This window comes from Mirounga leonina, unplaced genomic scaffold (genome assembly GCF_011800145.1).
Source record: "Mirounga leonina isolate KUSES-001 unplaced genomic scaffold, KU_Mleo_1.0 Mir_114, whole genome shotgun sequence".
In the NCBI taxonomy this organism is placed as follows: domain Eukaryota; kingdom Metazoa; phylum Chordata; class Mammalia; order Carnivora; family Phocidae; genus Mirounga; species Mirounga leonina.
This window is the reverse complement of record NW_023270265.1, coordinates 6,950,415-6,974,792: the sequence shown is the minus strand read 5'-3', so window position 1 is coordinate 6,974,792 and position 24,378 is coordinate 6,950,415. Positions and strand designations below refer to the sequence as shown.

The 24,378-nt window shown below is 57.2% G+C and overlaps 1 protein-coding gene across 7 annotated transcripts in view; it reads right to left on the bottom strand.

Moving 5' to 3' along the window:
* ZMIZ1 (zinc finger MIZ-type containing 1) overlaps nt 1-24,378 on the bottom strand; it is a 234,010-nt gene that overhangs the window by 66,321 nt on the left and 143,311 nt on the right. The window lies entirely within an intron of this gene.

Sequence of the window (24,378 nt, the reverse complement as noted above, 5' to 3'; positions counted from 1 at the left end):
ACTCGTTGCCAGTTGCCTCGCAAAATCTTCCTGCTGGAAGAGCCACCAGCCATGCCCAGTGCCCATCTGGCAGTCTGGCCTGATGGTCAAGGGCAGGGGTCCTGGACCCCCACCCTGAGAATGACAGCTACCTGAAGCCCATCAGAGGAGGGGCCACCTCCCCCCACTGGTGCAAAGGGTTAGGGCAGGGAAAGTCACAGCCTGGTCTCTCCTGGTTTCCGCGGAGCCGGGACCTGGGACCTATCTGGTGGCTTGGGCACCAAGGTTAGCAGGACCCCAACACCAAAACCATGTGCTCAGGACCAGGAAACAACCCGTTAGCCCCAGCAGTCTTCTGAGAAACCCTCTCTCGAAGGCCTTCAACAAGATCCTCACAGCCTGGTGTCAGGCACCCCCAGAAAGGCGCCTTCCTGCCTCCTAGTGCAAACCCTCTCTCTCCTTCTCCAGCCGGCTTCCCAGCAAACACTTGTCAGAAGTCTGTTCCGCGCCCACCAGCTCTCCGAAGGGCGCCCTGCCGCAATGGTGGCATCACCAGCGCCCGTGAGGATCTGTGGGCTCGCTCAGCATTAGGGCTGCAACCTGACAAAGGAGCAGCTTGAAGTTAAAGACCCTCGGCCGCTGCCTCGGCGGAAGGCTTCCTGGCCGATTCTTATTTTTGCCATAGGAGCCGACTGAGGACGGAGCCTTGTAAAATGTCTGCTGGAGAGCCGACACTTCACCTTCGGGAAGAGAGCGGGGGAGCACCCGGGCCCCGAGGAAAAATGAGGGCCCCTTCTGTGGGCGCACAAAACGGGCCCAGTGCACGCTCGTGCCACTCTCGCGGCCAAGCCTCGGGCTGACACCATGCAGCACACGGCGCTACCCACAATGCACCGGCCCTCCTCTGTCACACACAGGCACGCACACTCACCCCCGCGCCCGGAGGGAGCCCGGCCCGGCCCGCGGGCGCCCCGGCGCCGACCCCTCCAGCCAGCACTCACCTAGAAGTTGCACCGGCCGCGGTCCCACCCTGGCGCCCGCGGGGGGCTGGGGCCCGGCCGAGAGCGGCCGCGGCGAGCGTCTCCGGGCAGGGTTCAGCCGGCGCCGAACAAAGGCTGCGCGCAGGCAGCGGGCGCCGCCTGCATCCCCGCTCCGCGCCCGGGCGGCGGCGGCGGCGGCGGCGGCGGCGCGGGGGCCCGGGCGGCTCCGGCGCCCGCTCGCTCCGCGCTGCCCGCTCCGAGGGCGCTCCGGCTCCCGCGCTCCCGCTCGCTGCTGCCCGCCACCGCCGCCGCCGTCCGGCTACCGCACCGCACACATCAATTATTCATCGCCCGTCTCCAGCTTCCCGGGCGAAGCCAATCACAGGCGGAGGCTCCGCTAATGGGGCCGCCGCCGCCGAGGAGGCAGCCAGCCGCGCGCCCGGGCGCAAGCGACAGCCCTCCGGGGACGGGGATGGGCCGGGGGCGCGCGGGGGGCGGGGGCGCACGGGGCGCGCCAGCGAAACTTCCCACGGCCCGCGCCCTGCGCCGCGCGCCGGGACCCCGCCGGCGCGACCACCCACCCTGCGTGCGCCCGCGTGGGGCTGGGGGCTCCCGGGAGGCCGGGCGCGCCGCGGAGGGGGGAGGGGAGGGAGGAGGAGGAGCGCGCGAGGAAGATGAAAGGCTAGCAGACCTGCCTCGGCGTCTCCAGGGAGCCCCGGCTCGCGCGCGCCCTCCCCGCCCCGCGAGCCTCGCCGTCCGCCCCCCCGCCCCCCAGCCCGCCGCCCGCACTCACTCGCGCGCGCAGACCGTCGGCCCAGCCACTTTGCTGCGAGGGAGCGCGAGCGAGTATGAATCGGAGGCAGCTCACATTTCAAACTTGCACGCAGGGGTGGTGCTGGTGCACGCCGCCGCCGAGTGAACGCACGACCCGACGAGCGGCGCTCCAGCCTCCGGGCGGGGGCGGCGACCGGGGCCCCCTCCCCCGCACCCCCCCCCCCCCCCCGCCGCCTGGGCAGTTAATTGGAAGCAACACTTGTGCGAGTGGCTCTCCCGGAGCGCTGCCGCCTGAGGGGGCCGCCGGGAAGGCGCTGGCGGTGGTTGACTTGGGGTGTCTCCCACCCCCCACCGCCCCCCAGCGAATCCTCCCAAGTGGTCATGCTGATGCGGGTCCCCGGCGGGGTGGGGGCGGAGGATGGATCTGGCCTGGGGGCGGTCTCGGCCGGCCGGTGAGGGGGGAGGGGCGGGGCGGGGCGGTACTGGGTCATCCGGATTGCGACCTCGGTTTGCAGGATTTTCGGAACCGGTTAGGGAGCGGAGAAAGGCGACCTGGCATCTAACCTGGCACAGGGGTCCCTCTACCTTCGGGATTCCCAGAGCGCGGAGCCGGGGGCAGGGTGAGCGGGCGTACGTAGGCTCGACCTCCCCGACTTTTGGGGAGTTCCTGTGCCCTGGGCCAGCGGCTGTAGGGAAGCCGGGGGCGGCTGCGGTGCGCGCCTCGGCCCTGCCCCGCCCCGGGAGCTGCTGCCTTCCTGACATTGCATCCTGTGGTGGCCGCGGCCTCTTCCTTCCAGCCTGTCTTTCAAAAGATCTCCTGGCGCAGAGCTGAGCTTGCCCCCTCTCCACCCCTCCGCCCCCGAGACACCCCTGGAAGCCCACCCGCTGTCCTGCCCAAAGGGCTCTGCGTCCTTCCCTCTTTCCACTACCATCACCCTCTTGGGAGAAAGGTTTTATAGCCCCCTCCCCCAACCCCACCCACCTGCCAGTGAAAATGTCTTGGTGACCTAACTCAAACGACTAGGAAGGTAAGAGGGGTCCCATCATTCATCCTAAAGAAAGGTAGCCAGAACTGTCTTTAAAATCTTTATATTGACTGCTGTGCACTGTTCTCTGAGACATCCCCGGGGAACTGACCAGATCCACTAGCCTTTGTTGATTCTCTAGACTTCATTTTCGGATACTCCCCTCCTTTTTCAGTCTGAGCCTCTGGCTGGCCCCTAAACCTTACTGTCTGTCCTCCTGCCTGCTCTGGAAGCGGCTGAGACAAATCACTTATCTAGAAATTATGTTCTTGCTCCTTGTTTGACATAAATCGTTAGCAGGTTCTAATCCCACCCACTGCCACTTGAAATATCACTTTCGGGGATGGCATTTGGAAATGCAGTTGTCATGGGCTTTCTCTCCGAGGAGCTGGTTAAATGGATTAATTCATACTTCATAACTTGCTGCCTTCTGGACAAGAACTAGCTTCCTGTAAGAGAGATTAATTGGCATCCCCTTCCTGCAGGGCCAACCCCAGGGGCAGCTGGGGAAAGACGGACTTCTCTGCTCTGCACAAATTCCAGGCTCTGCTTACTCTCACCTCTTCCAAGGAGCCTTCCTTATTTTGGGTTAGAATGGTTTCTGTGGGGGACAGTCATTTAGTGAGACATTCGTTGGGGCCCTGCCCTTCCAAGCAACCAGCCCCATGGGGTTTGGGATCTCAAGAGGGAAGACCCTATAAAGACTCTCCCATCTTTCTCACTTTGGCTGGCCCAGTCCCCACTGCAAATCCCCTAGACAATGTTCTCCAAAGTCCAGTGCTCAGCCAGTGACAGCCAGAAACAGATGGGGCCTGACAATTTGGCCCAAATTTCAGAAGAAAACACTGAGATGGAAGTCCTCAAAACCAGATTACTAACATTAATCTGGTTTTAACATAGTGTCAGATTACCCAGAATTCCAATAGCCAAGACTTCAAATAACCAGAATACACTCCTCCTGGGTCCTCCCCTCCCGGAAATTCTGTGCACTGATAGTTCACGATATTAATCTGATCCTTAGTGACTCCTGAGCCACCAAAGACCTAAATGTTTGGAACTTCCAGGTTCATTCTTGAAATTCCCTGTAAGTGTTGGAACCAAGCAGCCAGCCCCCAGGCACGGAGTTCAGAAAAACCACTTCCTGTCCGTTGAACCAGAATCCGGACTGGAGCTGAGGTTTATACCAGAGGGACACCGACCTGGCGCCACTGCTGGGAAAATGAGTAAGACAGCCCCCACCAAGCCGCCTCCCCAGCTTCCCAGTTCTGGCAGGATGGGGTGAGAGAAAAGCATTAATATGCTTATTTAAATTCCTCAGGTCGGGACCAATTGTTTTTGACTTTCTCCAGGTAAGAACAATAACAACAAAAAAGCAAATACTATCCCCCCAGCAGATTTACGTAATTAGAAAAACAAATTGTTTTCAAGAATCCATTCACCAGCCGGCACCCAAGGCCTCCCGGCCCAAAGCTAGGGTTTTCACATGCTACTTTCAAGGCCCGCACGGCCCTATTCTAGCCCCTCTCCGGCCCACTAGGTTAGCGAGCCCTTTATTAATACTACACGCCCCAAGCCTACAGAAATACGGGTACTCTAACCAGTTCCTGCTTCAGAAGGGCTTCTCCTCACTTCACGTTCCAACTCTGTTTCTCCAACTTCCAAAGATTTGCTCAAAAAGCCCCAAGCCCAAGTGGCCTGCTCCACCCCCTGGCGCACGCCTTGATAAGGATCTGCCGGAAAGGGGCTGCAGACAAAGCCGTCCTCCACCTCTGCCGGCAGTCACTCGCCGAGCTCTCCAAGTGACCTCGGGGAGGGGGGCACAGCCCGGGGGAATGACTTGGGAGGCAGAAGAAAGGAAGAAGAAAGGGAGAACTGCGCCCGGCGCCCGGCTCCTTGATGAATGCCCGCGAGCGCTCGGGAAGCCTGATGTGGGGATCAATAGCGGGTGGCTTTTCTTGCGGGTGTTTGAACTCCTCCAGCCATGGGCCCTGGTGAGGAAGAGCCGCCAATAAATCACAGCTCTGCAGCCAGGAAGGCAGCAGCGGCTCGGTCCGGAGGGCGCGGGCAGGAGGATTCTTCACCTAGCTGGGGGAACCTGTCATGCGGAACCCACTTCTGCGGGACCGAGTGGGGGAGGGGACTACCGAGGCTCCTGGGGGTGCAGGAAAAGCCTCTTCCAGGGCTCCCCAGCTAACCTCCAGGGGGCAGGGGCTCCCGGAGCCCGTCCCAGCCCAGGCTGGTAAGGAGAGAAAGAGTCAAGCCACCTAGGATGTAAATCACCCAGGGGTCGAAAGTGGCTCCGCCCAGGGCTTCCAGGCTCAGGGCTGGGTCGCCACCCCTGCGAGGCTTTGTGTGGGAGGCCCGGGGGCAGACAAAAGCCAAGCCTCCTCTGACTGAGGCTGAGGAGAGGCAGAACAATGAACCTCAGAGGTGGCTCTTCTGGGCCTTCAGTTCTGAAGAGCCCCAGAGCCGAGTCTTCCTCAAGCAGGGCTTGCTGATTCAGCAGGTCTCAGCAAGGATCCCGATGACTCAGAGATGTCACCCATGCAGGCTGGAGCACTCAGAGGGAGGATGAAACAGACAGGGAGGCGCTGGGTGGGTAGCCACGTGAGTGTGACAGGCAGGGGCGTAGGGCCTGGGTTGTCCACCTTCACACAACGGGTCCCTCTCAGGACCCATGAAGGAAGGTCAGGGTCCAGAGCCTGTTCAATAAAGGCAAGCGCAAGTACTGGGGGTCACTGGTCGTGGGGCGTCTGTCTCACTGCCAGTGTGGCCGGCCCAGGAAGGCTCAAGGGACTGCACTGGGGGCAGGAGTTGACTCAGGGGCTCTGCCTCCAGAGACCTTCTCCTGGGGCTTCTCCTGCCCACCTCCGAGGGCCCAGAGCACAAGCTCCTATGGCTTTTGATAATGCTGTTCCCTCTGCCCCCTGGCTCTTCTTCCTTTGCCCTGGTCAATCCCCTCAATTCTACTTGCACACTCCTGAAGGACGAAGGCCCCAAGGAAGTCCAGCACCCAGCCAATGGAGATGTCTCTGCCAGGCCTCACAACCCTACCCACACGTGGGGGCAGCAGGAGGGTGCACTCCTACTTGGGAAACAGAGCTGGGACACCCGAGCTGGATCCAGGCCTCTCCTGGTTCCTAATCATACAGAGCTCACGGGGACTGGGTGTTTGCTGTCTGCCAGGCATGCTTCCAGGCACTTTCCAAGTGCACTGTACCCTCTCTGATCTGTACCCTCTCTGACGAGCTGTGATCGGTATTCCCACTCTACAGACAGTAACAATGAGGCACAGAGAGGTTTGGACAACTTGCCAGAAGGATTTAAACTACTTGGCCATCTGATTGCAGAGTCTGCACTGGACCCATCATGTTATAGCCCTAAGATGGGACTCAAAGATCCAGAGGACAAGGACCATCGATGTCACTCCAGCTTGCTGATGAGAGCTGTATCCCCTGACTCTTGTTTTATATTTTTTCCAGCACAATTATTTCCTTTGTGTTTCTTTTTTCTATTTACCATCTGCGTGATTGTAAGCATCCACCTGACATTTTGGTTGGCCAGGCTCCCCATGAGGGGGGGACTGGGGACACGGTGGAGAAGGAGAACTCCGTGGCTCAGAACCTCCTATCATTGCACCCCACCCCCCTTCCTGGATTTCTCCCCCAGCAGGGCCCTCGTCCCAGACTCAGACTGTGTTTCCAGAAGTCTGCATTTGGCTTCTGCCCAAATCTTATCATCATTTTATTCAGAAAACAAAACCAACCCCTGCCCCACACCTCCATTCGGCACCTCTGAGAGGCCTTAGGATGGCAAGCCTCTATCCAGGAGGGTGGAACCTCCTGCCAGGCTGAAGGAGGAGAGAAGATGGGGGAGGGAACCCTGGAGCCAGGCACAAAATGGGCACTTGGGTGGCTTCAGTCTTCAAGAGCTGTCTGCCCTTTCACTGTGCAGCTGGGAAGGTGGCCACCCCCTTAGGCTGTCTGCCCGGGCTGCTGGGACAGAGAGGCTGACAGGCAGGAAGGAACTGGCCAGGTCCCCGCTAGCTGAGGAGCGGCGGAGGGAGGCGATGTGCCTGGATTTGGAGGCTGAGTACTGTACTGACGAGCTGCTGGCCCTGGACAAGTCCCGTAGGCTTCCCGCCTCCTTGGTACGATGGAAGTGAAACCACGTAACACCAGGTCCTCAGGGGGACCAAAGGAGATAACAATGGCCATTCTTGAGAGGCCGAGTCTGTGCTGTGATGGTGTGGGCTGAACTGTGTCCCCCCAAAGATGCTGAAGTCCTAGTCCCCAGTACCTGTGAATGTGACCTTATTTGGAAGGAGGCCTTTGCAGCTGATCAAGTTAGGATGAGGTCATGGGGGTGGGCCTTACTCCCCTATGACTGGTGTCTGTTTAAAAAGCAGACATCTGGACACGGAGATACACACAGCGGGAGGACGCCTGGTGACAGTGGCGTCATGGTGCCACGAGCTGGGAGACAGGTCTGGAACAGATCCTCCCTTAGTGTCTTCAGAGGGCGCGCCGCCCTGCTGCCATGACACCTTGATCTCAGATCAGCAGACTTCTGGCCCCCAGCACCCTGAGACGGTGCGATTGTCTAGTTGGAGCTGCCGGGCAGGTGGTACTTTGTTCTGGCATTCCTGACAAAACAATGCCCCTGGTGACACTGTGAAAGCTGAAGTCACAGCACATCCCTGCTCTCCTCAGATCCCTTCCTGCAGAGGCTCTGGCTCAGGCAGTGTGAAGTGCCAGAGCCCTTATGATTACCCACAAGCCCCCACGTGACCTCCCTGACCTCATTTCCTTCCAGTCCGCCCTTGGCTTACTCTGCTCCAGCCTCCCGGCCCTTCTGGCCGCAGGTGCCCCAGACGCATCCTCCAAGGTGGGCTAGGCACGCTCTTCTCCAGGTGGCCCAGCTCACGTCCCGCCTGCCTGCAGGCCTCCGCATGGGTGACCCCTTCTCGGGAGCCTTCCTCAGCCCCACTGCCCCAAATGGCAGCCCCTCCCCACGCTTCCTCCCACTCTTTCCTGACTTTGCTCTCCCCTCTGCACTTATGACTTGTTTCTCTTGTTAATGCTGTCTCCTCACTAGAAGGCGAAAGTTCTACATCAGCAGCGACTTCTGTCTGCTTTGGACGTCTCGCGTGGACAGGATCTACAGGATGCCGGGCAGATGTGGGATATTGGCTCTGGGAAGGACACAAGAACCAGCTGCCTGAACAAATGAGTGAGGCCAGGAATGAATGAGTGAACAGGAGGAGCTGTGGTGCCCTGCGCCCAATGCCTGCCCCCCACCCCCCGACCCGCTGTCTGGAAGAACACGGGGTGGATTCTCAGTGGAGGCAGTCTGTTCAGACAGGAAGCTCAGGCCGGGTAACAAAGGGGCCACCGGAGGTGGTGGGGAGCTCGCCACCCAGGCCTCTAATGAATCTCTTTCCATTGATTTCTGGAGTCGCCTTTGAAGGGAAGGGACGGCCAAGGCAGCTCGAATGTCCGTGCCTCAGCAGTCCTGGGGTTTTATTGCTTCTCCCAGGACAGAGCTTTGACAGGGGGCTTCCGGACGGCCCCCAGGTTGGACTGACATAAGCTCCCTGCAGTTGGAAAGGCAATTTCCCTTCCTGCTGAAGGTGTCTGTAGGTCTGTCTGTCTGCCTCCCTGCCTGTGCAGCATTTCTCCCCGTCTGGGCCAGGGCAGCCAAATTCCACTCCTGACATTCCCCAGACAAAGGCTCAAGCAGGCCCCGGGAGGATGCCCTCCACGTTGCAGAAGAAGAAATGAAGCTCAGACAGGGAAGGAGTTATGAAAACACACACATTCAGGCCCAAGGCTGGGGGGCCAATGAAGCTGAAAGCAGGCCGCCCGGCCCCTACTGACTCCACCATGCCCCCCAGCCTGCGTGGCCTGTTACAGCCAGCCCTTTTCCCCGCAGAGCCTCTACTTGACCATTTGGGATCATCAACTCATTTAGCACTGGAGTAAAGAGCCCCTAGCCTCACTTGGAATGAGGGAACCGGAGCTCAGAGGAGAGGGGCCTGGGCTTCCTGCCACCACACAGTAAATTAGTGGTAGAGCCAGGACTAGCCCTAAGACTTCTGGCTTGTTCCAGAGCCCCAGGCCATGTCTCCCGATGCTGTGTTCCCACCAAGGGTACTGGCAAGGGCATGTTCTCCCAACTGTAAAGTGCTAGACAGATATGAAGGGCTACTATTCTAAAGGGCTCTTGTCCATCGGCTGCCTCTTTTTATGAGCTGATGGGATATGGAGGTGGAGGGCCTGCCCCACTCTGTCTTCCTCCTCCTCACAGGGAGGTTGGGGGCCAGACTCTGGACCTTTCTGCTCCTTTCCGCATCCACAGAGGGTCCCGCACATCAGGGAGGTAGGTGGGGGCATCCAACCTGGGCTCAGAAGAAGGACAGTCAGGGCTGCCCTGGGGTGGTAGTGAGCACCCTGTCACCCGAGGTGTGTAAGCTGAGGATGCGAAAATGCAGAGGGAATCTCGGAGTAGCAGGCTAGGGCTTCTGTGGCCATTTCTGCTCTGGGGTGCTCTCATAGGTAAGAGGAAAGGATTGGTGCTTGAGAAGCATTTCCAAGCACCCCAGTATGTTCTGGGCAGCAACAGAGCAAATCTTCCAGACCCATTAAAGTTCACCAGGAACCCTTCATCACCTGTGTGCTTCCTTCCCTCCTCCTGACAGTCCTGAGTGAGAGGACACTGTCCCCGCTGCCCACTCCCTTCCAGTCACTTGCTCCCAGCCCACAGCAGCCCAGGGAATCTGGCAGCTTCCTTCACTCCCCCGTGTGGTCCCAGGTGTCCCCCCTCTTCCGAGGGTGGGGGGGTGGTTGGACGTGAGCAGACAGGCCACGGAGGAATGTCTGTCTGGGGAAAATCCAAAGTGGCCGCCAGGGCAGGGCAAGGAGTGGGAGGCTTGATGTTGAAATCAGGATCTGCAGAGCTGAGCTTGGCAGGTGGGAACAGCGCACCCCTCCACCGGAGGCCAAGGCCCCAGCTGAGAGATGCTGCCTGGGAGAGAGGCTGGGGGCTTGCTGTGTGACCAAGAGCACGTCACTATCTCTTTCTGGGACACAGCTTCCCCACGCAGTGTGGACACCTAGTGCAGATGCTGGGTCTCTTTGCTACTAGGGGCACTGGTCTCCCTAAGTCTGATTGGGAAGGCCCCAAGAAAGACTGTCACAACTGAGCTGACCCCCCCCCCCCCGCCCGTGCAACTAATAACCTATAAAGGATGGAGCAAGCCAGGCAATGTAGCTATAGTATACACAATCTCTTAAGATGAAGAAGCCCATTCCAAAGTAGTGGGCCTCCTAAGGTCCATTCTTATAAATAATATGTGCAGTGTATCTGTAAACATATCTTTTTTGATAGACTGTGAGCTCCATGAGAGCAGGGATTTTGTCTGTTTTGATCACTGCTATATCCCTGGTGGCTCTGTACCTGGCACATAGTAGGTGTTCAACAAATATTTGTTGAATACCTGTTATTTGACCAAGTTATTATCCTATGTCTGTGGGGATTCAGCTCTACTTTATAATTTTCTGTATGCCTTAATTGTTTATAAGGAGTATATATTATTCTTATGATTAGAAAAAAAACACCCCATAAAACCACTTTTATCTTAGAATGAAATGAATCCAAAGTTAAGACTTTTCCCATGGAAAGATGCTGTACAGAGTTTTCAGAAACCAGTAACTCTACAGTGACACTTAAAACAACCCCAAGTCACCAACGGAGCTTCCGAGGCCCAGCTATGGGTGGCCAGAGGCTGGCCACGGGCAAGAGGCATTGCTGGAGTTACCATCTGTCCTTTTCCCTCTACACATGGCACAATTCCACCCCAGCAGTCTCTTTTCTCGACACCCAGAAGAGCATCCACATTGTTTTCTCTGCCTCTGGCCCCTCGGTCTGTGGGCTTTAAGCTGCTAAGGTTTTATAAAAGGTAAATCTGTTACTAGTTACCATGTTACTACCTTGTCTAAAACCTTCTATGGCTCCCCAGTGCTGCCAGGATCAAGTGCAAGCTTGAGCTCCCTAGATTGGCATTCAAAGCCTTGGAAGTCTTATGATGGTCTCTAGGAAGGTCCTTCTGCAACTCAACCTGAGTTGCTCTTGTCTAGATGCCTCCAGCAAGTCCCATAAAGGCATTTATGAACCCTGGCTTGCCCAGCTTTATTGGAGGTAGGCTCACTGCAAAAACCCACATGCCAAACAAAGTGTTGATCAGTGCCTCGGTGCCAGCCTGCAGCTGGGAGAGGATACTGCCATAAACCCAGGAGTGACAGAGAAGCTGAACCCTACCCTCCCACCAATCTGGGGGCCTGTCCAGAGGGATAAGGAGCCAGGACCCCTGATGAATCTGAAAGGTGGGGCAAGCCATGGGCCAATAGCCTGAGTCGGGGTGCCCAAGGGGGGAAAGGAAATCAGCCCAGAGATCTCAGCCCTGGGGATACTATGGTTTGGGGCCAAGCAGCACTTCCTTTCCCCTGACTCAGTTTCCCCATTTGGGATGCAGGCAGTTTTCTGAGATGCATGGTAACAAGGCACAGCCCTGGGAAGCAAGCCAGGTCTTCTGCTGCTCCCCCTCAGCAAGGGGAGCCCACGCCTCCCTCGGGCCCCAGACAGACCTGGGAGTGTGGTGTGTAATTGAATTTGGCCTAATTACCTAATTGCGCTGAGGAACAACCAGTACTGACAGAGGCCTCGGGTGTCAGGGGGTGACTGGAAACCAGGAGCCAAGTGGCAGCCTCCGGATTCCTTAGACATTCAAGGAAGCAGTGCTAGACACCAGCACCTTCATATTCCTTAGTCTCTCAGTTGCTTGGAACCCTGGGAGGCAGGTGGCATTGTTCCCATTCTACAGGTGAGGAAATTGAGGCCCAGAAGCATCTTAGGCAGGGACACCAAGTCGGAAAAAGTAGAGAGGAGATTTGAACCCACATTTCTTCTGCACCTGGGGCCTTTGCACATGCTGTTCCCTCTATCTGAAATGCCTTTCTCTGCCCTCTTCTCTGGGCAGATTTTCTCCTTCCTGCTAGGGTCATTTCCTCGAGAAAGCCTCTAAGACGTTCTTTGTAGAACTGATCACAATGACATCATCACTGAAGGGTGTTTGTTCCCAGTCTGTCCTCTCCACCAAGTCTCGAGTTCCCGGAAGGCAGGGACCACATCCGCCTCACTCGCGCTGTGTCCAGGCACGTAGGGCCTGGGACGCTGTGGTGCTCACTAAATATCTGCCCAATGAATGGCTGAAAAAACCTCTACATCCCGGTCTTTTCCAGACACAGTGTGTTGGTTCCCTGCCATCACTGGCCTGGGTCTTGGGAGTGGGGGTCTCATCTGCAGGAAATATTGTACCTGGGGCTGTGCCAGGAGGCCCTCGGGGTCACAGGGGAGCTACGGTGATGCTTCAGGGCAGAGACACCCTCCAGACAGAGTGGCCTCCAAGACGGAAGGACAGGACGCCCACTCTGTGAGGCTCTGTAGTGAAGGGACAGGCCTAGGGTCACCCAGCTTGCAAACAGAGCCAGAACTGGAAGCCGGGCCTGCCCGAGTCTGGGACCTGGCCTCACTCTGCACCCCCCACCCCCCAATAGTCCTCAAATGCCAGAGCAAATGAAAAGACTCATTTACAGAGTGACAAGTACTTAAATCTAAAGAAAAACCAGTTGAATTTCAGGTTTCGTGAAACAAGGCAAGAGAGAGAGAGAGGTTATTAGACTCTCCACAAAGGCAGCTCTCCTTGGGCTAATTCACAAGGCATCCCTGCTCCAGAGATACATCAGGCCTCCATTCATCCTGGACCCTGGGCTTGTCTAGCGTCCTTTCTCCTTCTGGAAGGCATCTGACCTGGTACCCGAGCATGTAGGTCTGGAGGACTGCCTGAATCTAATTCTAGCCCTGCCACTTTCTAGCTGTGTGGCCTTGAGCAAATAATTAACCTCTCTGAGTCTCCTCAATATTTTTGTAAAGATGAGAGGATGTACATGCAGTGTTTCGCCCAGCGTCTGGAACATGGTAAGGACTCAATAAAAGTTAACTCTTTAATTGACTAGTGGGAGAAAAATGATAGCATTAGAGGTTTAGCATGGTAGTGTTAATAATGGTAGCATTAGCAGTAATAATAGCTGTTGTGGGACTAACGGTACTATTAGCAGTAACAAAAAGAGTATTAGGTGGTAAATATCATCTCATGCCAGCCCCACCCCTGGCACAATGACGGATGCTGGGAAGATTGCTCCCTCTCTCCAAGGCAGTCTCCTCTCCGATAAAAATAGGGGGTTGGGCCAGGTGATCCCAAAAGCTCTCTGCATCTGACATTCACATCTGAGAGTAATAGTAGCAGCAAAAACAGTATTACTACAGACGCCTACTATGTATATTTATTCCTTATTATTATATACCTCATGTTCTCCGAAAGGGCACCGTCTGCCTGCTTCCCCCTTCCCGTCCAACATATAGAATCCTCCTCCCTGACCCAGCCTTCTTCCTCTCACAGCTGATTTTTGGGTGGGAAGGGTGCTATCCACCCACCTGGTTTGCCTGTTACTGGGATGTGGCAGACGGATATCTAGTTTTCACCACACACAGGCGCAGCTCCCCCCGCATCGTCCCATCTAATCCTCAACACCCCAACACAACCAACCGTGGCAGGGAGGTATGGTTAGCTCCATTTCCCGATGCCACAGTTGAGGCTCAGAGAGGTTGTGCCAGTTACCTAAAGTGACACAGCTTGAAAGCAGGGGATGTAGGATGCAAGCCCAGGGGGGCCTGCCTGCACATTGGATACTTACCAAATGGGTGCTTTCTTTGCCTCACAGGTCCCGCCCTCCCACCCTCAGCCCCATTCAGGTGCTCCTCAGGACCCTTCCCTGCTGACATGGCCTGAGGTCTCTTTCTGTATTCAGTGAACGTGACCCAGTCCCACAAACTCTGCCGACTGACCCTTCCTACTCCCATGAGTCATGGGTCCATCCGTCCTGGTCTTGGTCCCCAGTGATTTAAGTCCCATGCCTCCACTGGCCACCCGAGAGCCAGCCCTCCATCACAGCTGGACTAGTCAGCACTGGGTCTAAAATAAGGGTGGTCTCAACACTAAAAACCTCAGGAGATTTCTCATAGAACTGGAAACCCTGGTGGTTCTGGGTTTGTGTCCAGCATGGCCCCAGGGGGCTCCCTATGAAGTAGCTGCCCCATTGGGGGCGCTGTGCTCTCTGGTCCCCAGATCCACTCTGTATCTTCCACCTGGATGCCCTTGTTCTTTGAATGACTCCTGGCTGTGTGGACATGTGAGTGTGATACCGAGCGAACTTTTCTGCACAAGGAGGGGGTCTGGGACCAGACCCTGAAACCCAGCCTCAGCCAAAACCTCAGAGGAAACAGACCCAATCTGTGGGGTCACCTGCCCACTCTCTGACCTTGCTCTTTAGAGGGGGGCAGTGCCTTTCTCCTCCTCTTTCTTTTTCTTATAGGAGAGAAGAGGAACCAGACCCGGGAGCCCTGTCCCCAAGGGCTGGGCACCCAGATCTGCCCCTGGAGACCGCCAAGGGGCTGGTGCTTCCACAGCAGCTGGGCTCGCAGCCAACCCAAGGGGGCGTCTGGCCGCACTTCCCAGCAGCTAGGTCGGTGGGCTTCCCTGCAGAGCTCAGTAGCCCTCCAGTTCCCCTCTGTCCCTGGGAGGGCGGGTTCCCATTTTCTCCCTTCCAAGCCCCTTAGCACACACGCGGCCCCTTGCCTCCCGGCCTCCCCTCCTGGCAGACGCTTAATTGGGAGGAAGTGAGTCTAAACATCTGGGGCACACATCTGAGAGTGGGGAGGCTGGAGGAAATGGGAATACAGGCAATTATGTCACTTCCTCGAAGCGGCGGAGGGTAGAGGGAAGGTAGGAGGGGGGCAGCCCTGCACAGCAGCCAGTGTTTCTGAGGTCAGGGGCAGGGCTGGGCTGGGGCAGGACCTGGGTGCCGCACCTGCGGCCTAGAGCCTGCGGCCTGGATCAAGTGGCTGCCCTGGGCTCCTGGGCAGGGCTTAGCTGCAGCTGGGGGGGGGGGCGCCCAGTGGCGCATGGAGCTGCAGTCCCAAGGGGAAAGGGGAGACAAAGGAACTGAAGGAGAGAGGGAGCAGGAGGGAGAGGGAGAGAGAGGGGGAGAAGGAGACAGGGGAAGGAGGGAGGGAGGGGAGTAGAAGGAAGGGGAGGGAGAAAGGGAGGGAGAGAGAGGGGAAGAGAGGGAGAAAGAGGGACAGAGAGGCAGAGGACTGTTCCACTCAGCTTAGAGGGAGGCCTCGGGGCATGGGGGAAATGGGAGCCTCCTGGGGCAGCCCGCCACACAAGAGCAGTGACCCCCACAGGGTGCCCCCGAGGAGGCAGAGGTCCCCAGTTCTGATCCCTGCCCAGCCACTTCCCAGCTGTGCTAGGCTGGGCACAACCTCACTTCTCCGAGCCCCAGCTTCCCCATCTGGAAAAGGGGTTAGATCGCTGCCTCAGGGACTGTTTGTCTACATGCAGTGAGTGCAGAGCGCGGGCTATCTGTGAACTGTCCAATCCCACCGGGCTGCCAGCGCCCGCAGCAAGCGGCTGGCCCCAGCGGGTTCCATCTCGCCCCATTTCAACTTCACCCTCTGCTGATGTGGGTCTGTTGGGGTTACTCCACGGTTAATCACAGTGTCTGCATATAATAGGTGCGGTGAATTTAGTTTATCCCTTGCACTGAGTTTCTGTTGTCATAATTATGTGCTTGTTTGAAAGGCAGACTCCTAATTTCACTCCTCCTCCCCACCCCAGTAATTCCTGTTTCCCGCCCAAAGACAATAGTAGCTCTTCATCCCAAACAGGTGAGACTGGGTCCTTTGGAATTCCCTACAGGAGTCCAGCCCCAGGCAGCCCCAACAAGCCAGGAAATGTGCGCAGGAATATAAAGAAGCAACTGTTCGCAGCTCTTCGAGGCAAGTCACCGGTCAGAGTTCCCAAGCTCGGGGGTGTGTTTCCCTCTGCCTGCAGGAAGAGCAAGGGCAGCAGGCCTGGCCAAGGTGTCCATGCGTCCTTCCAGCCACTGCCTGGCCACCATCTTGTCCCCAGTGAGGGGAATTACCAAGTTGCAGGGCTTGCACTGCAAAACACAAACACCTGGTTGCCTGGGCAGCACCTTGCCAGGGGGATGTGATCCAGATGGTCCCTTGAGAGGCAGCTGGGTTGCCATGGAAACAGAATTGCTGCTTCTCTAGCCAGGAGACCCGGATTCTAGATCAGCTGGACCCCAAGCTTGGGAGAAGCGAAGGCATTTGCATAAAGTCACACAGCAAGTAGGGTTCAGAGCCTGCATTGCCATGCAAGACTTAATCTGAATGATTATGGACAGAGCCCTTCTGAGAGGCCAGCTCGTGTTAGGAGAGGGTAGGAGAGGGTAGGAGACGCAGCTAGGGTCACCCATGGCATGGAAGTGATGGAGCTGGGCTGAGCCTAGGTCAGCCTGACCCTGGTGCCCAAGCTTGGACCCTTACACCTCAGGCTGCCCCCACTCTGGTTTCCAGATCTTGGCTCTGCATGTCCTGAGACCAGTCCTATCCCAGAAGCTCGCTGGGCCTGACTTGAGGGTGGCTGAAATGTGCAGGCAAGAGAAATTAGGGACCTGCAGGCCAAGACCCACAGTTTTCCAGGCCTGGCCTCTCCTGACTCTGCTGTGCACGCTGACCTGGGCAGCTGACGCGAGCCAAGAGGGCAGGGTCTGTTGGCCAACATCTTCCTCTCTGACCCCGCTTGCCAGAGGGGCCCTGGAGACCAGCTCGGGCGTCACTCAAGATGAGCCTGATCCCAGAGAGAGAGAAGGCACGACCAGGGAGGCATAGAGGGAGCAAATGCCTGGAGTTGGAGCTGGCTCTGGTCCACACCCTTCCTCCCTCCTTCTCTCCCTTCTTTCCTCCTTCTCTTCAGTCCCAACCAATCAAACATCCATCTACTCAGAGCCATCTATCCCAGCATCCCTTGCTTTGTTACAAAGGATTTGGGTTACTTTGGGCAGGTGACTAAATCTCTGTGCATCAGTTTTCCAATCTATAAAATGGGTTGTTTCCTTGTGAGGATCAGTGCTGACATCCATAAAATAGCCAGCACAGTGTGCGGCATGAAGCAGGAGCTTAATAAACAGTACTTGAAGTGTTACTTTCTCTCTCTAGAGAATTTTGGGAAGCATTGCTGGGACGAAAGAGGCCCTCAAACTTCCCTGGCCCAAGGCACAGACAGGGCTCTGCTGGCCCTGGGTGGCCTCCCTCAGCCAGCTCTCTACCCTCCACTCCTGCAGGAAGCCTGCCTCCCCTCTCTGGGGCTCAGCCTCCTCTTCTTGGAGGGAAGGGAAATGTGTTCTTGGCCCCGTGTGAGCCTCTCCTGGAGCCCCAGGAAGGGGCCATCACCCCACTCACCTCCTACCCTCTCGAAGTGGGGTATGGCTGTCACTTACCTTGGTCCTGTCTACACATATAGGTTCCATATTTTCCACACCCCAAATCATGACACAGGGTCAGGCACAGGCTTTAGTGTAACCTTCAGGTACAAGAGACATCCTAAGACAGTCTGAATAGGACTTACTATACCCCAGGTCCTGTTCTGAGCGTGATACATACGTTCACCCACTTAATGCCCATGATGTAGGCATTATTTTTACCCCCGTTTATCACATGAGGCAACCATGGCACAGAGAAGTTAAGTGACTTTGTCCAAGGTCACACAGCCTGTGGGTGGAAGGCTGGGTGGGATTCCTATCCAGGCAGATTGCTCCAGAGTCCATACCTTTAACCACTACTCCTCTCTATGACATAGCTGGAAGGTTTCTGGGGAAAAATATTTGAAATTGGGGCCGACCAGGACATTGGGATCCTAACATCTGGCACGTACCGAATGCTTACTATGTACCAGCCTCTCTGCTACTCACCGTCCACGGGACTGTGATTGAGAATAAGCTCAAAGACAGGAGGGTGTTTAACCTACCGACAAAGACAAATCATTGTCAAATACTTAATGCCTCCACCTGCAAGCAATTCAGGTGATCCTGAGTCATGAACGTGTCCTTCCCCAGACTTCATTTCAACCTGTTCATAGTTTGGGGCAGCCTATGGCTTCAGGGTCAGATAATCTGGTTTGAACCACAATTCTGGCTCTTTTTAGCCAAGTGGCCTTGATCAAATGACTCAATCTTCCCCTGCCCCAGTTTCCCCATCTGTAAAACGGGATCATCATGTGGGATAAGTGGGTTCATGGGTGCCACACGCAGTGAGGGCCAGGTACCAAGAAAACGCTGACCACATGCTGGCCAACGTCATGACTGAAGGGAGTTATAAATCAGATTTTTTTTTTTTTTTTTTTGCCAATCCAGATGCCCTGCCCTGTAAATTGAAAATAGGCGAGGTGGATGGTACCGGAACCAGCACCATTATTAATCCCCGTCTGTCTGTCTGTCTAACCCAAAAGGTATTTACAAGGCTGTGGCTTGCAAAGCTTGCTTCAGAAGTCCCGTCACCACCTCGCCCGCTTTCTGCCAAGCCCCTGCTCCATTTCACTCTCACGCCCGCGGATCCCCTGAAATCCCTCCTCTGTTGGTGGGAATGCTAAGCTCCATCTTAAAACCAAAGCTCTGGCTTCCTTAATCCTCTTACCTGGCTCTTTCCTCTGCAGAATTAATTGCTGCCAATGGCTTTATTAACTTCTTGGGCAGCCATGGCATCCTCAGGGCCCCCCGGGACAGTGGGGGATGTTTTGGTAGCATCTCTGTCCCAAACGTGCCTTTGGGCTGGACAGCACTGTGGCTGAAGGGGGACACCCTTGGTGCCTGCAGGACGGTAACTGTGGGCCCGCATCTCCCCAGAGGCTGTGCCCACTCCTCGGGGGACACATGCAGAGAAACAGGGATGGGCTGGCCAGAGCTCTGGTCCCCACTTCTGCTCTAGCTGCGGCTACCTCCCCAACCCTCAGAGCTGCAGTCCCCTCCTCTTTAAATGGGGGATCAGCCGGCCCTGGGGATCTCATGGGGCCGGACAAGGGAGGCTGTGTAAAGGGCTGTGTTTGTGTGTAGGATTACTGTCATTTCTCACCCACAGAATGGGACCATTCATTTATTTCAAATCTCAAGAGCAGGGACTGTGAGTGGTGCATTTATATATGTTTGTAGCCCCTGTGCTTGGCACCGAGTGGGACTGGACAAGACGATAATCATTCCTGGCCTGAAAATGCCGGGTTTAGTACTTTTTTTATTTTGAGAGGGATTCTCACGCCCACGACCTCATCATTCTTCCCATAGCCATGAAGGTAGAGAAAAGGAGTGAAGGCTTTGGCCTATGGAAGAAACTGATTTGGAAGGGTCCTGAGGGAGGGGGCAGCGCCTAGGCCCCCGTGGCCTTGGACAGGACTTTCCTCCTTGACAGGAGCACTCTCAGGTATGGACTAGGGCCTGGGGCCCCTGAGATGCCTCCGGTGGTCACAGGCCGCCATGAGAAAACCACGGCCGCATCAGATCTCTTCCCACGTCTGGGATATTGCTATTTCACGAAGGGGACTCCCAATTTCCTAAACCCCCACCTCTTTTTTAACTGGCAGAGAGCTGGCCCAGGCTCTAGGGATGGGCCAGACACCTGTGGCTCAACCCAGACACAGGGCAGGGTCTCTAGCGTCCTGATTTTGACAGTTTCTAAATGTGGCGAGGGAGACTGGTCTGCCAGTTACTGTAGCATACGAGATATAAAGTTACCTTTTAAAATTTCTATCTTGAAAGTCAAAATCAGCGAGTAATAATATGGAGGATACAGTCATAAAACGAACAGGACTGGAATAGGGCAGAGATGCTGAGGATAGGATGCAAGTGATGTAAATGGGGCCAGTGCCTTGCTCTGGCCCTGTGAGGGCCTTGTCACACACCCTCTGCTTCCGTGTGTGCTCGACTCTGCCGGGCATCGTTGCCAAGGTGAGCGCTGGAGGGTGGACCCACGCCCTGACCCCAAGCAGCCCTCACCAATAATGGATGCCAGCTGCAGGATACACAGCTCCTTGTCCTTGCCTCTCAGGCTGAGGGGCATGCTCTGTCGTCTCCCAGAGCTCCCCAGCAGGTGGTCACAGCAAGTACAGTGCTTAACAACACATTTCCATTGAACTCCTTCCCTTCCCTGTCTTTCCCTGCTTCTCAACGGGTATTCTCTGGGATCCTTCTACATAAACCTCTTGTGCCGGCATATTGGTTGGGGGTTGTGTCTGGGGGCACCCAAACTCGGGGGTGCCTGCCTGCCCCGCTGTTTCTGGGGAAGCCGGCGAGCGTTAACAAAACGCATCATTTGATTGAGGAGCCTCCGGCAGCCTCACCTTCCCCTTGCACGAGCCTCAGCAATCCCTCCCCTCCCCTCCCCTCGCAGACCCCCGCCCCAATCACGCGGCCTGAGCATGTGCAGTCCCAGCTGGGGCTCTGGACTGGGGTTGTGAGGGTCCAGGTAGGAGAAACAGCCCCATCCTGAGAGGGCTCTGTACTGCCTGTCAGGGTCCTGGCCCCCAGAGCCCCCCCACCCCACACACGAGCCGATGCCCTCAGCCTTCTGCCCCTTCTCCTTCTGGACAGGCCTGGAAAGCAGATACGCACCAGCTGGGCCTCAGGCAGCTGTGTCCTTGCACACCCCGGCTCTGTGGGGGAGCCAGCGATGAGCTAATCCCGCAGAAGAGAGGGAGACAGGAAGAGTAGCCTCCTGACAAGCACAGGCCTGCCCCCCAGGGCTCCTGGGGAACCAGGAGGGTTGCACTGGGAAAACTGCTGAGCCAGCCTGGAGGCAAGGGCACTCTCGTCTCGCTCCACCCCTGCCAGTGCCAGCCAAACGCCAGAGGAACCAACAATGCCCATGGCTGCTTCTGCTTAAAAACAGAATCTGTGCTCCCCGCAGAAAATGTGGGACATAAAGTGTCATCCCCCCCATTCCAGATAGATCCATTATTTATAAGTTGACATTTTGGTATATTCTTTTCTGTTTTGTTTCCTGTGCACCTGGTTGAGGTCACACTGAACTTACCATTTTTGTTGCCCTTCTAAAAATTCATATTATATCATAAGCATTTCCGTATAGTAATTCTTGGGAGACTGGTTTTTAATGGCTGTGGCGTGGCCATCGAAATACTCAGCTCTCTTTTCCAGGGACCTGTAGCTGTTTCCAAATCTGTCCTCTCCCATTCTCCCGTGGCACTGCCCGGCTCCTCACTGTTCACTCTGGACACCCCAGGGACCATCACAGCTACTCCTCCCCCCAATTCCTTAGCCTGGGAACGCTGTGTCCACAAACCCTGTCACGTGGGCTCCTCCCCACTGTTCTTTTTCTCCAAGAGCAGAGTGAGGCCACCCGATCCCAGGCCTCAGCCCTCAGGGAGCTGGGGGAGGGAAGGGGAGCCAGGGGCTGCTGGCCCAGGACGACCTACCCCACCTGCTTGCTCACTCAGGGTCACTTGGACAGGGGATGGCTTCCTATGCTCCAGATCTCACCAGCTGGAGGTCCAAGACCTCTTCCAGCACCACAACTCATGTGGCCTGGGTCTGTTTCTCCCATCAGAGCCTTAGTTTCCTCTTCTATAAAATGGGCATGCTGATAAGAGCCCCAGTGGCCTCTCCCACAGCAGTGAATCAGCAGGAGGTGAGCAAGCCTTGTGAACAGGTTTCATCCATTAAACAGGGCTGACCATGAGTCTGTTCCCAGGGGCCTGGTGATGAAATCCAGAGCCCTTTCCTGAGCGGGACCTGCCCTGGAGTGCAGGAGGAAGGAAGCCAAATCCCTCCCCCACATCCCAGCTCTGCTGAGCTCAGATGTGGGGGCGGGGGCTGGTGTCCAGGAGGAAGTCTGTCCCCCGCCTTGACAAGGCGCCCAGCCTGGCCACCTGGCATTTCAAGGGCAAGGGCCTGCCTGCCCCGCTGTTTCTGGGGAAGCCGGCGAGCGTTAACAAATCCCCTGCAATTTGCACCCACCAATCCCGCCCGCTCACTGGGCGGCCACGAGCCATTTTTCACGCAGAGCTGTGCACAGCTTTGTCTTAGAGAGACTGATCTGGCAGGGTGTCCCTGAATGAGGCCATTTGTCCTCCCGGTGATGGTGACGGGAAGGTGGCTGCGTGCTCTGGGTGGGCAGAGGCAGAGGGGGGCGGGGAGAGGTCCTGGGGAGTCATGAAGGTGGAGCTGGAAACACAGCCTCTAAGAGAGACCTGTGATGTTTCCACCACCAGGGAGGTCTGAGAGCCCCCATTCAGCCAGGTGGGAGCAAGAATTCTTAAAGACAGAGGGAAGCAGTTTACGAGCCTCCTTCTGCTTACGAGTCCTGGGTACAAGTGGTGAAATGACCTGGCTGGCCTCTGATGCCAGTCCCATCCCAACCGTGTGACGGAGGTACGACGCGCCATGGATGGGGTCCCCGAGTTGGGGTCTGTGTCTGAGCCCCAGGGTTGCTATACAAGTTGCTACAAGGAGGTCCCTTGGGATTGAGAGCTCCAAAGGACTGAGCCACTCCCGAGCCCCTCCCGCACGGACCGCAGGCCACAGACCCAGAGGGACAAGGCAGAGGCCTCATCATATTCCTGAGGCTTCACCTTCCAGACTGGCCGGGGGCCCAGGGCATGTCTCAGTCCCCTTCCCATGAATGTTTCCTCTGGGGGCTGTCAGCACATCAGAGAAATTGGACCAAGCAGGTGTTTGTCAACACAAAGCAAGCAACTTTGCTTGGGGCTCCACTCCAGGACCCTGGGCCAGGCTTCTGTGTTGGGATGCGAGGGTGTGCTTAGAGCAGAGGTCAGAAACACATGTCCACAGGGCCTGGTGGGTTCTCAAATTCAGAAAACGCTTGAGGCATAAGACAATGGCAGAAGCACAGAGCCCATCTGAGGGGTCAGCTACCACCCAGTCAGCCGTGCGTTGTGGGTCCAAGGTTCCCGTCGAAAGGAAGACGGCCATTGGACTTGACAGTGCAGTCTCCCAAAGAGCAAATGTTGGCAACTAATATGCATTTTTAAAAACCACCAAACATCGGAGCTCAGATGTCTGTGGGCCACATCCAGCCCACAGGCTGGTGATTGACAACCGCCCTCCGCTCGTCCCTAAGGCTGGCCTCTTCCTTGGAGTGCTCAGGGGCAGCCTCTTCCAGCCCTGATCCATCTCCTGCGTTCTCTGGTCTCTCTCCGAAACCCACTGGTCACCTCTCCCAGGACACTCCTGGGAAGCCTGGCATCTCCCGTGCCTGCTGCTCTCTGCGTGTTTCCCCTCTGCCAACAGCCCTGGGCCTCTCATCTCGCAGACAAGAGCCCAGAGCCCAGAGCCATCACAGACCCCCTCCTGCAGGGAGACAGGAGGGACACGAGGATGGCCAGCGGGCACCCCAGGCTCTCGTCCGGGCTCGGCCCTGCCTTGCTGTGACCTGGGGCGGGTCCCGCTCCATTCTCTGGGCCCCGGGTTCCCCATCCTTTGGGTTTTGACGCTCCCTATTCTGCTGGGGTCAGCTGAGGGGACACAGAGTCATTCAAACTGGGACAGTAGCCGAGCCATGCAGGGGGCTCTCGGGGACCTCGGGACATGGCGACTGCCTGCTGCTTGGTGCCTACCCGGCCAGGAGGCGTGGGCCCGCTCGGTGCCGAGGAGGCTGACATTTCCGCGCCGCCTGCCAAGTCGCTGAGGGCTGGCACGCGGCAGCGGTGGGGGCAGGGGGACCCGCTGCGGCCTCTGGGGGGGGCGAGGGGAGGCACGAGGCAGGTGACCTTCTGTGCCGAGGCAGAGGAGGGGCGGGGGGTCCCCCGAGGCCCTGCCCCCGGGGAGGCTCCTGACCGTCGTGCCCGCGTGCGCGTGCTCCCGCGTGCGAGCGCCCAGGCTAAAGGCTGCACCAGAACAAAGAGCTGGGGGCTGGGTAGCTGCGGGGCCCACGTGGAGACGCCTGACTTGGCGGTTTGCTGCAGCGTGCGCTGCGCTCATGCTCCGTCTCCGGCTCTCTCTCTCTCACACATGCGCGCACACGCCGTGCAGCACTGCCCCCAGGCCCGAGCCCCCGCTCCTGAGCCCGGGCAGGCAGCGCGCACGGCCCAGCCCAGAGCCCCGGCGGCCCTCCTGACAAAGCGCCGCTGCCCGCCGCGTGAGCTCATCCCGCGGGCCCGGGCCGCCCCGGCCTGGCCTCCGGGCGCGGGACACAGAGGGGGGACGGGGAGCCAGAGGGGGCGGGGGGGGCGGGAGGGGCGGGGGGGCGGGGGAGAGCCACACAGATGTGCACGCAGCCCGCCGACACACACACACAGACATGTGTCCCCACAGACAGACACACACACAGACACAGACACAAACACACCGACATGCTCACCACCGCACAGACACGTACTCCCCAGACCCAGATACATACCTCCGACACACACACACACACACACAGACATGTGTCCCCACAGACACACACACACAGACACACTGACACCCTCACCACCGCACAGACACGTACTCCCCAGACCCAGGTACATACCTCCAACAGACACACACACACACAGACACAGACATGTGTCCCACAGACACACACACACACACAGAGACACAAACACACCGACACGCTCACCACCGCACACAGGTATGTACCCCAGCCCCAGA